The following is a 12343-nucleotide window of genomic DNA, read 5'->3' on the forward strand; positions in this document are numbered from 1 at the left end:
GGCTGAGCCTGCACGTCTGGAGCTTGTGCTCCGCAACAAGAGAGGCCACGACAGTGAGAGGCCCGCGCACCGCGATGAAGAGTGGCCCCCGCTTGCCACAACTAGAGAAAGCCCTTGCACAGAAACGAAGACCCAACACAGCCAAAAAATAAATATAAATAAATAAAAATTAAAAAAAAAAAGCTTTAAAAAAAATAAAAGAAGTGCTAAAAACTATACTAAAAAAACCCCAAACAGAATGGCTGACAGAACCCTAGGACAAATGGTAAAAGCAAAGCTATACAGACAAAATTACACACAGAAACATACACATACACAGTCACAAAAAGAGAAAAAGCAAAATATATATATATATATTGTTGCTCCCAAAGTCTACCTCCTCAATTTTGGGATGATTCATTGTCTATTCAGGTATTCCACAGATGCAGGGTACATCAAGTTGATTGTGGAGACTTAATCCGCTGCTCCTGAGGCTGCTGGGAGAGATTTCCCTCTCTCTTCTTTGTTCGCACAGCTCCCGGGGTTCAGCTTTGGATTTGGTCCTGCCTCTGCGTGTAGGTCGCCTGAGGGCGTCTGTTCTCCGCTCAGACAGGACGGGGTTAAAGGAGCAGCTGATTCAGCGGCTCTGGCTCACTCAGGCCGGGGGGGAGGGAGGGGTACGGAGGCGGGGCGAGCCTGCAGGCAGCAGAGGCCTGCGTGACGTTGCGCCGGCGTGACGTTGCGCCGGCGTGACGTTACCCCAGTGTGAGGCACGCCGTGCGTTCTTCCGGGGAAGTTGTCCGTGGATGACGTGACCCTGGCAGTGGCTGGCGGCACAGGCTCCTGGGAGGGGAGGTGAGGTGAGTTTCCTGTGCTTGCACACAGGCTTCTTGGTGGCGGCAGCAGCAGCTTTAGCGTCTCATGCCTGTCTCTGGGGTCCGTGCTGATAGCCGCGGCTCGTGCCCATCTCTGGAGCTCCTTCAAGCGGTGCTTTTAATCCCCTCTCCTCGCGCACCAGGAAACAAAGAGGCAAGAAAAGGTCTCTTGTCTCTTCGGCAGCTCCAGCCTTTTTCCGGACTCTCTCCCGGCTAGCTATGGCGCACTAGCCCCCTTCAGGCTGGGTTCACGCCGCCAACCCCAGTCCTCTCCCTGGGATCCGACCGAAGCCCGAGCCTCATCTCACAGCCCCCGCCCGCCGCAGCAGGTGAGCAGAGAAGTCTCTCAGTCTGGTGAGTGCTGGTCGGCCCCGATCCTCTGTGCGGGAATCTCTCCGCTTTGCCCTCTGTACCCCTGTTGCTGCGCTCTCCTCCGTGGCTCCGAAGCTTTCCCCCTCCGCCACCCGCAGTCTCCGCCCGCAAAGGGGCTGCCTAGTGTGTGGAAACCTTTCCTCCTTCACAGCTCCCTCCCACTGGTGCAGGTCCCGTCCCTATTCTTTTGTCTGTTTTTTCTTTCTTCTTTTACCCTACCCAGGTACATGGGGAGTTTCTTGCCTTTTGGGAGGTCTGAGGTCTTCTGCCAGTGTTCAGTAGGTGTTCTGTAGGAGTTGTTCCACATGTAGATGTATTTCTGATGTATTTGTGGGGAGGAAGGTGATCTCCACGTCTTACTCTTTCGCCATCTTGAAGGTCTCCCTTGGGGTTTCTTACATTTACAAAACAGAAATAGAGTTACAGATGTAGAAAACAAACTTATGGTTTGTTTTCCCAAGGGGGGAAAAGGGGGAAGGGATAAATTGGGAGATTGGAATTGACATATACACACTACTATATATAAAATAGATAACTAATAAGAACCTACTGTATAACACAGGGAACTCTATTCAATACTCTGTAATGACCTATATGGGAATAGAATCTAAAAAAGAGTGGATATATGTATAACTGATTCACTTTGCTGTAAAGCAGAAAGTAACAACATTGTAAATCAACTGTACTCCAATAAAAATTAATTTAAAAAATTTAAAAAAATAAAAGCACTAATCCATTCATGAGGGCTCCATACTCATGACCTAATAGCATAACCCATGTCCTAACCCTATCACACTGGGTTTGGATTCGGGCATGCAGATTTTGGGAGGATGCACATTCAGACCATAGCATCGTGTAAATGAACTCATTCATTAGACACTAGGTGAGGGAATACCCTTGGCTCCATACCTAGTTTGCTGTCAGTCTAGGTGCCCCTAGGATCACCCAGCTACAGCTGCCTGCTAATGATCAGCTGGTGGGGAATGTGGAACCTAGCAGGGGTCCACGTGCAGTTGGGGTGTCCTTTGCTTCGAGGGAACTCACTCACTTGTTAGCACTTAGCCTCAAATTCCCAGAATTTTCATGGGTTTCTTTTTATTGGAGAAGTGTTGATAAGTACCCTGGCTTATTAAGAAACTGTAAACACCCAGAGAAAAGGAATGGAAAAATGAAATTCCTGAAACTTTTAACAGAATATGAGAGATATTTTTAAAGAGTGGCAGAGGAGACAACCGGGAGTTGGGAAGGGGCTAGCTAGGGAGGTGAGTGATTAGGGGACCTCCCAGGATCAGGAGAACTAAGATGGTAGATGTACAGTGGGGCTCAGCCTGCCTCAGCCCTTGAGCACAAGCCGACCTTCTTGGGTAGCACTGGTTTATAGCCCTATGACAAAGTCTGTTAGGAGATTTTCTTTGGGGATAAAAACCTTCAATTTCATAATGAAGTCAAAGTAGGAGTTGGGTTATTATTACAATTCTTTTGTGCCAGCTTTGCTGCACTATATCGCTGAAGAAATATAGGATTATTTTAAACATTGGCTTCTTACTTTCTTTAACTGTGAAATTAGCCCATTTGCCCAGGAGCTAAAGAAAAGTATGATGACTATAAAGGGAATCAGAAAGTAGGTGCTGGAAAGAGAATGAATGCACTTTGCCTATTTCCAAGAATAGTATTATGTCTGTCTGTTTGCCTGATCTCCATCTCCATCTCTGTGTAATCACACATAGCACAGGCACTGACCAGTCAGAACGTCTGCCTCTATAGGTGCCAGGCATTAACCTTTTATTTGCTAGACTATACAGATGGCTGGGGAGGGAGGGAGCACTCAGGTGGTGTAGAAGTATTTCAACCTTTTAACAGCTGGTGCAGCCATATTGGTGAATATTTACTTAAAACTTTTCCTTTATTTACACTTTCCTTTAATTAGCTTTTCCTTTTATTAGCATTCGGTTTGTTTATTATGATTTTGTATGGGGCTGGGGGCAGGAAATGAAATGGTGCCCATGTTTTGTTTTTTCTTTATATTAGATATATGGGCAATGATGGAAATGTAGGGAGACCTTGGTTGAGTGAATATGGCCAGGGCCAAGGAAACCATGGAAGCCAAACGGTTTTGCTATTGGAGCCCTCCTGATTTTTGAAAGCTGTTTGCAAGAGTGATTTATTTGCAAAGAGCTACTGCAGGAAAGGTTTTTTGTATCTGCTGTTGAAGGCCACCCAGTTCAACAGTGTAAAAGTTCCTAGGATCAAGTATGATTCCAGACTCACTGTTTAGTTATTCAAAGACTCATTGGTCTTTTTAAGATGGTGAATGGAATTTAAAAAAAAATGAGTAAGGCCTTTTTATGCTCTGTTTAGTTCAAACAGTCCAAAAGTGCCAAGAAAACGTTCTCAAGTTCATGTCTTACATGGTAGACAACTTTGAGCTTGAAGGACTGTAATGTTTATCATTTTACTGTTTTTATGATGCTGCGTCTCATGGTGGGATAAGATCATCATTTTTCCTGGGGAGTGACATAGAGCCACTTTTCATTTCTAAACTTTAATTAAATCTGAGAGATTGAAAAGTACAATGATACTTCTTTTCTCAAGATTGTACTGCAAGTTCTAGTCTTTTATCTTACAGCTGTTGGAGTCATGTATAGGTTTATGGTTTGAAGTAGCACAGAAGTATTATTCATGGTTCAGTTAAGGTAAGAAATTCTATTCCTTTTACTGAAAGTGCTGTAGTAGAGAGCTGGATCCCACCTGTGAATACTGGGAAGAGTGGTTCTAGTAATAACATTTCCTTTTGTCGGCCACCCACCCTTCTAGCTTCAGTTCCATCCATACTCATTATTTTCTCTTCAAATCCTCACTGTCAAGAGTTAGCTTTCCCTATTTGAATTCACCCTACTGAGTGCATCATACTTGGAATGCCTTATGGTAAGTAGTTTGTACCATAGCAAATTGTGATGAAAGATTATTTGCTCATTAGAATTTGTCCTTCAGGCATGAGCCTATAGCACATCGTTAATTCATTTATTCAATGAATATTTCTTTTTGTTTAATATTTATTTATTTATTTATTTATTTATTTGGCTGTGTTGGGTCTTAGTTGCAGCACACGGGATCTTTGTTGAGGCATGCGAGATCTTTGTTGTGACGTGCGGGCTTCTCTCTAGTTGTGGTGAGCGGGCTCCAGGGCACGTGGGCTCTGTAGTTTGCAGCACAGCCTCTCTTGTTGAGGCGTGCAAGCTCAGTGGTTGTGGCGCACGGGCTTAGTTGCCCCGCGGCATGTGAGATCTTAGTTCCCTAACCGGGGATCGAACCCACATCCCATGCATTGGAAGGCGGATTCTTTACCACTGGACCACCAGGGAAGTCCCTTCAATGAATATTTCTTGAATGTCTGGTATGTGCACCATGTCTTTTATATGATAAGGACTGAATAACTATTGGGTGAATGAATGAAAGAATGAATAAATACCAGTCAGTCTATTGCTGTCCACCATCCAGCACTGAACAAAAGAGACAAACTCCCAGACATTGTGGAGCTTACAATCAGGTGGGGAAAGAGGATAGATATTAAAAATGATGTACAATTCCATAATCAATATAATATTTATAGTGTATATTTTATAAGTATATAACTAATCATTTAACTGTCACCACTGTAAGAGGTACTAAGGAAAGACATATGGTGTGCTGAGAAGGGTTAATAGAGGGACCTGACCCAGTCTGGGAGTGAGGACAGGTTTCCCTGTGGAGGTAGCGTTTGAAAATGAGATCCGAAGGATGAGTAGACATTACACTGATGAAATTTTGGTGGGGAGTACTTAGAGTTCTCCAAATATTATGGCATCTTTGCATCTCTTGAGTCTAGCACAGTGTCTTATGCCAAGTAGGTACTCAATGAAAGACAATAAATACATTAAAAAAAGAAATACCAAACACCTATTATGGGTCACCCACCTGAGGGGTATGGGGTGAGTGTGCCCTTCCCACCATCTCGTCGTGGTTCCTTCCTTATGTCTTTGGTTATAGAATATCTTTTTTGGTAGGTTCCAGTCTTTTTTTTATCGAGTTTTTATCCAGTTTTTCTTAACTGTTTAGCAGTTAGTTGTGATTTTGGTGTGCTCATGAGAGGAGGTGAGCTCAAGGCCTTTCTACTCTGCCATCTTGTCCGTCCTAAACACCTGTTGTGAACCAGGCACGGGCTGTGTGTTAGGGACGGGGTGGGTGGGTGCTGAGGATGTGGAGTGGGGCAGGGAGGAATTTCCCGCAGCATCTTCTCCAAACATCATGGCTTCTCCCCTTCACTGCTGCCCCACTTTCTCTTAACAGATTCCCTTGGCTGCCTCTTTTCAGACGAACTGAGTCCATTGGCATGAACTTCCTCAAGTTCCTACCTCCACTCTTACGGATGTCTCCTCTCTGCCCTCTCCCTCCTCAACTTACTAACCTCAGGGGCACCTCTTCCCTCTCTCCAGACTGATTTCTCCACCTGTGCTCTCGATTGGACCCTCTTGGACCTCTTTCAGGACTGTGCTCAAACTGCTGAATCCAAAGGAATCCTTATTATCCCTCTCTTTTTGTTTATGTCCTTAGTGGAGTTTGACCCCATTGACCATGTCTTTGCATTTGAAGTGCTCTCCAGCCTCAGAGACTCTTTCCGTGGTGACATGAGCTCTTGGTGTTCCTCCAGCTGGCGAATATTCTGTTCTCCTCAGTCTCTGTGTTGGCCCCTCCTCCTCCGCTTGCCCCTAATATGGTGGGGAGGGGGGACTCCAGGTTCTATCTTCTGCTTTATTCTCTCTCGACACACTCCCTCAGAGACCTTACCTACCTACCCCTTTGCCTTAAACTGCCACCTATATGAATATGGAACACAAATCCATAGTTTCAGTCCAGACTTCATTCCTGGTTTCCAAAATGATTTATCCATTGCCTTCTGGACATCCCCACTTGTCTTTTATTCAGTTGCTTCAAATTCAGTACGTTTAATATTGAGCTCATTCTTTTCCCCACAAGCTAAACCTGTTCTTCATGTTGTAAATATCACTGCTTTATGCCCTGTGATTCCAACTGGAAAGCTGACAGTCATCTTTGACTCTGCCATTTCCTTTTTTTCAGTTCCTAATTGATGAACATGTTGCACGCATTCTCAAAGTGTCTTCTTTATGACCCTCCTATCTCTTCTTCTACTGATTTATTTCAGGCTTTCCTCATTTCTTATCTGGATCATTCCAACAGCCTTCTAACTGGGACCCCTCCCCACTTCAGTATCAGAACTCTCCAATCCATCTTCCATGTTGCTATTAGAATGAGCTTTCCAAGATACAAATCTGATCATGTCTCTCTTACTTTAAACCATCGCAAAGGATAACCTTTAAACTTTTTAGGTGGCTTTCAAGGTATTTCATATCTGGACCTTGTCCACTCCTCTGGTCTTAACATTTTCTACGTCTCACCATCTGCTGTAGTTTCTTATACTATTTCATGACTCCATGCTTTGCACTTGTGTTTTCCTCTGTGTGGAAAGCTGTTTTCTCCTTCGACTGCTGTGTTAATATTTGGGCCCTTCTTAACATTTAGTGCAGGGACCAAGCGTGTCTCCGGTTTAAGTGCATATGCCTATCTGTATGTGTGTGAGTGATATAATTCCCTCATAAACACTCAGGACACAAACCCAATTAATTTAAGAGTTAGGGAGGAAGATATACATATTATAAGTCTCTGGGGGGGGGTCTTTGGTTATGTGTATGTCATCCTTCCTAAATTATCCCCCTTAAACACAAGGGTCCTAACACATTGGTTAGGAATTCTTCTTCCACATAGTAGGCACTCAGTAAAAACTGATGGTTGATTGATTATCTGACATCGAATGGAGCAGGTCAAAAGTCATTCACAGCTCGGGCTTCCCTGGTGACGCAGTGGTTAAGAATCCACCTGCCAATGCAGGGGACATGGGTTCAAGCCCCGGTCTGGGAAGATCCCACATGCCGCAGAGCAACTAAGCCCATGCACCACAACTACTGAGCCCACGTGCCAGAACTACTGAAGCCTGCGCACCTAGAGCCCATGCTCCGCAACAAGAGAAGCCACTGCAATGAGAAGAGTAGCCCCTGCTCGCCGCAACTAGAGAAAGCCTGCGTGCAGCAATGAAGACCCAGCTCAGCCAAAAAAAAAAAAAAAAAAAAAAAAATCATTCACAGCTCAATGATTCAAAGGGGGTGAGTTGGGGGCAGGGCACAAAGCTGTGAATCAGGCCCCAAAAAAGAGTGAAGAAAAAATAGGAGGCTTTGGGTCTGTTGTTGGTTTCCTCATTCAATGTCCTGGAATATTAATAGCATGAAGTGATAACTGGTCATCAGGTGGTAAATACCTGTGTTGCCAGGGTAGTGGGTAGAACGTGGGTCTTCCTGACTATTCTGTGTCATTTCTTACTTTGGCAAAGTGAACCCACGGGTCAAGGGGCACGTTTATTATCTCAAAGCTGTCTCCTAGCTATCTATTTCTCTTAGTGAACATGAAAGAAAAGATAAGAAAAATACACATACCTCTCCAAGTCTGAGGGCGCACAGGCTCTTGAGAACAAGTCTGCTAGTGACTTTGAGAATGCCTGCTAAACCCCAATAAAGCCTGAGAAGAAGACTTGGTATTTCTTTCTAGTTGGCAGAGAAAAAGGCAGTTGGGGTAGAGATGAAAGCCAGTGTTAATAAATAGGATAGAAGGCTTGACTCTTTCTAAATGTGCTGTGCAATTTGCTAATAAAACCACTTATTTATTTTAGCAAAGCCGTGGGTTTAGCCAGACTTTGGTTTTAAAAATTTAGTATAAATTCAGCATCATTTACTGTAATCTAGCTCTTAAAGTTTTTGACCTTAAGAATCTTGAGAAGAAATAAAGTAGGAAATATATTGGATGTATAAAAAGCGGAGGCAAAATTTTCAATGGAAATTTAACAGTAAAGAGTCAGCTGGTAGCAAATTTCAACTTGGTTCTCAAATTAATTTTCATCTGAGAGAGTTTCTAGAGGAATGAACCTATTTATTTGGCTATGTGAAATGTCAAACTCCAGGCAGGCAGTCAAACTCCCTAATCCTGTTAGGTTTCCTCCCTTGAATAGGAAGGCAAAAAAACACCCTGGAGAACTTGGTAGGGCTGCTCTGGAGAATAATTTTAAATTAGTGTGACTTTGAAGTGGAGCTCCTGTTGATCCTCCTGAATCTCTACTAGAAGAGAGTAGCCGCCACCTAACTGCTGAGGTTTAAAGTGTTACATAGCCCGAGCGCCATTCATTGGAATGACTAGAAAATCTGCTCTTCCCATCAGGCCTCCTTCCTGGCAGCACAATCCTTGGATTGCTTCCGTCATGGACTCTCATGCCCTGTTGTAGGGGTTCCTTTGTGTTCCTTTGAATCCATCAGGTGGAGCATCTTGCATGTCTAAGTAATCTCAAAGGCCAATCGGTCCACCGGGCTTCTTCCTCAGGATTCCACTTACAGGTCCAGAAGAGCCAACTGTTTCCTCATCTCAGAGCTAAAACAATCCAGGGTTTTCCAACATCTTTGCAGACATGAAATTACATTAATTTGATCTGATGGTTTTAAATCTCCCTCAGACATCCAGGATGGCTCATGTTCAGTTTGAGAGGTGTGAGCTAACACCCAAGGAATCCTCCCCACGAGCCTCGTGGGCTGGCAGTGCTCAGACACCCAGGCCCACTGACTGTATTCCCCATGGAACATGCATAGACACTGATGTGTACACCACAAGGCTGATTGGTTTTTTTAAATTGAAGTATAGTTGCTGTACAGTGTAAGTTACAGGTGCACAGTATAGTGATTTGCAATTTTGAAAGGTTATTCTCCATTTATAGTTATTATAAATATTGGCTATATTCCCCGTGTTGTACAATATATCCTTGTAGCTTATTTTATATCTAATAGTTTGTACCTCTTACTCCCCTAGTCCTATATTGCCCCTCCCCCCTTCCCTCTCCCCACTGGTAACCATTAGTTTGTTCTCTCTATCGTGAGTCTGCTTCTTTTTTGTTATATTCACTAGTTTGTCGTACTTTTTAGATTCCACATATTAGTGATATCATACGGTATTTGTCTTTCTCTTTCTGACTTATTTCACTTAGCATAATGCCTTCCAAGTCCATCCATGTTGCTGCAAACGGCAAAAATTTCCTTCATTTTTATAGCTGAGTAGTATTCTATTGTGTGTGTGAGTGTGTGTGTGTATATATATATAGATAGATATATATCTATATCTATCTATATATATATCTATATCTATCTCACATCTTCTTTATCCATTCATCTGTTTTTTTTTTTTTTGGCCGTGCCATGCAGCTTGCTGGTTCTTAGTTCCCCGACTAGGGATCGAACCTGTGCCCCCTGCAGCAGAGGTATGGAGTCCTAACCACTGGACTGCCAGGGAATTCCCTCATTCATCTGTTGATGGACACTTAGGTTGCTTCCATGTCTTGACAATTGTAAATAATGCTGCTATGAACATTGGGATGCATGTATCTTTTCAAATTCATGTTTTGCTTTTTTCAGATATATACCCAGAAGTGGTTTTTTTATAGTGAGGGATGTCCCTAGTAGAGGCTGGATACTTGAAAGTTGGCAAGTAATTTCACTCCCCAAAGGTTGCTTGGTAGGTATGGAACAAGAGCCATGAGAAGGAGGATCACGTAAGATTTTTTTTTCAGGCCATGGGGTGACTACCCCTCAATGGAGGCTTCCTCTTTTGTCCTCAGACGTAACTCCTTTTTATAACTCAGTTCTTTCCTTCCTTGATGGTTCTGAATGAGCCTTGACAAATTCTTACTCTTTATATAAAATATCCTAAGGTTCTATAAAGAAGAACACATATGCTTTCTTCAGGCATGTTGATGATGCTGATGAGACTGAAGATTTTGTTTACATTTCATCAAGACCAAACTATTTTTTTCAGCTCCCCTCCTTCTGTTTTTGATGTGGAAGATACAAGCCTTGTGCAGATATCAGATATCATTTGCCATGTGTTGCTTTTAAGCAGTTTAACCCTAGGGATTCAAGGATCTCCCCATGTACTAACCATAGCATATGTTCACAGTTTTTCATTAAAGTGAATTACAGTATTTTTAAAATTTTTATTTTATTATTTATTTTTATACAGCAGGTTCTTATTAGTTACCTATTTTATACATATTAGTGTATATATGTCAATCCCAATCTCCCAATTCATTCCACCACTACCCACCCACCCCGCTTTCCCCCCTTGCTGTCCATACATTTGTTCTCTACATCTGTGACTATTTCTGCCTTGCAAACTGGTTCATCTGTACCATTTTTCTAGATTCCACATATATGTGTTAATATATGATATTTGTTTTTCTCTTTCTGACTTACTTCACTCTGTATGACAGTCTCTGGGTCCATCCATGTACCTACAAATGCCCCAATTTCGTACCTTTTTATGGCTGAGTAATATTCCATTGTATATATGTACCACATCTTCTTTATCCATTCGTCTGTCGATGGGCATTTAGGTTGCTTCCATGACCTGGCTATTGTAAATAGTGCTGCAATGAACACTGGGGTGCATGTGTCTTTTTGAATTAACGGTTTTCTCTGGGTATATGCCCAGTAGTGGGATTGCTGGGTCATATGGTAATTCTAATTTTAGTTTTTTAAGGAACCTTCATACTGTTCTCCATAGTAGCTGTATCAATTTACATTCCCACAAACAGTGCAAAAGGGTTCCCTTTCTCCACAACCCTCTCCAGCATTTGTTGTTTGCAGATTTTCTGATGATGCCCATTCTAACTGGTGTGAGGTGATACCTCATTGTAGTTTTGATTTGCATTTCCCTAATAATTAGAGATGTTGAGCAGCTTTTCACGTGCTTCTTGCCCATCTGTATGTCTTCTTTGGAGAAATGTCTATTTAGGTCTTCTGCCCATTTTTGGATTGGGTTGTTTGTTTTTTTAATATTGAGTTGCTTGATCTGTTTATATATTTTGGAGATTAATCCATTGTCCATTGATTCGTTTGCAAATATTTTCTCCCATTCTGAGGGTTGTCTTTTCATCTTGTTTATAGTTTCCTTTGCTGTGCAAAAGCTTTGAAGTTTCATTAGGTCCCATTTGTTTATTATTTTTTTTATTTCCATTACTCTAGGTAGGTCAAAAAGGATCTTGCTGTGATTTATGTCAAAGAGTGTTCTTCCTATGTTTTCCTCTAAGAGTTGTGTAGCGTCCAGTCTTACATTTAGGTCTTTAATCCATTTTGAGTTTATTTTTGTGTATGGTGTTAGGGAGTGTTCTAATTTCATTCTTTACATGTAGCTGTCCAGTTTTCCCAGCACCACTTGTTGAAGAGACTGTCTTTTCTCCATTGTATATCCTTGCCTCCTTTGTCACAGATTAGTTGACCATAAGTATGTGGGTTTATCTCTGGGCTTTCTATCCTGTTCCATTGATCTATATTTCTGTTTTTGTGCCAGTACCATATTGTCTTGATTACTGTACCTTTGTAGTATAGTCTGAAGTCAGGGAGTCTGATTCCTCCAGCTCTGTTTTTTTCCCTCAAGATTGCTTTGGCTATTTGAGGTCTTTTGTGTCTCCATACAAACTTGTTCTAGTTCTGTGAAAAATGCCATTGGTAATTTGATAGGGATTGCACTGAATCTGTAGATTGCTTTGGGTAGTATAGTCATTTTCGCAATATTGATTCTTCCAATCCAAGAACATGGTATATCTCTCTGTCTGTTTGTGTCATCTTTGATTTCTTTCATCAGTGTCTTATAGTTTTCTTCATAGAGTTCTTTTGTCTCCTTAGGTAGGTTTATTCCTAGGTATTTTATTCTTTTTGTTGCAATGGTGAATGTGATTGTTTCCTTAATTTCTCTCTCTGATCTTTCATTGTTAGTGTATAGGAATGCAAGACATTTCTGTACATTAATTTTGTATCCTGCAACTTTACCAAATTCATTGATTAGCTCTAGTAGTTTTCTGGTGGCACCTTTAGGATTATCTATGTATAGTATCATGTCATCTGCAAATAGTGACAGTTTTACTTCTTTTTCAATTTGTATTCCTTTTATTTCTTTTTCTTCTCTGATTGCCATGGCTA

General features: G+C 42.1%; 1 long non-coding RNA gene across 6 annotated transcripts in view; it reads left to right on the top strand.

Moving 5' to 3' along the window:
* The first annotated feature begins 730 nt into the window (after positions 1-730).
* LOC103002909 (uncharacterized) overlaps positions 731-12343 on the top strand; it is a 324489-nt gene continuing 312876 nt past the window's right edge. For 4 of the 6 annotated variants that reach the window (XR_009005217.1, XR_009005214.1, XR_009005215.1 and 1 more), the window contains exon 1: positions 847-1208. This is a non-coding gene — a long non-coding RNA (uncharacterized LOC103002909). The other 2 variants (XR_009005216.1, XR_452309.3) reach the window with 2 other exon arrangements.

This window comes from Balaenoptera acutorostrata, chromosome 14, assembly GCF_949987535.1.
Source record: "Balaenoptera acutorostrata chromosome 14, mBalAcu1.1, whole genome shotgun sequence".
NCBI classification, from domain to species: domain Eukaryota; kingdom Metazoa; phylum Chordata; class Mammalia; order Artiodactyla; family Balaenopteridae; genus Balaenoptera; species Balaenoptera acutorostrata.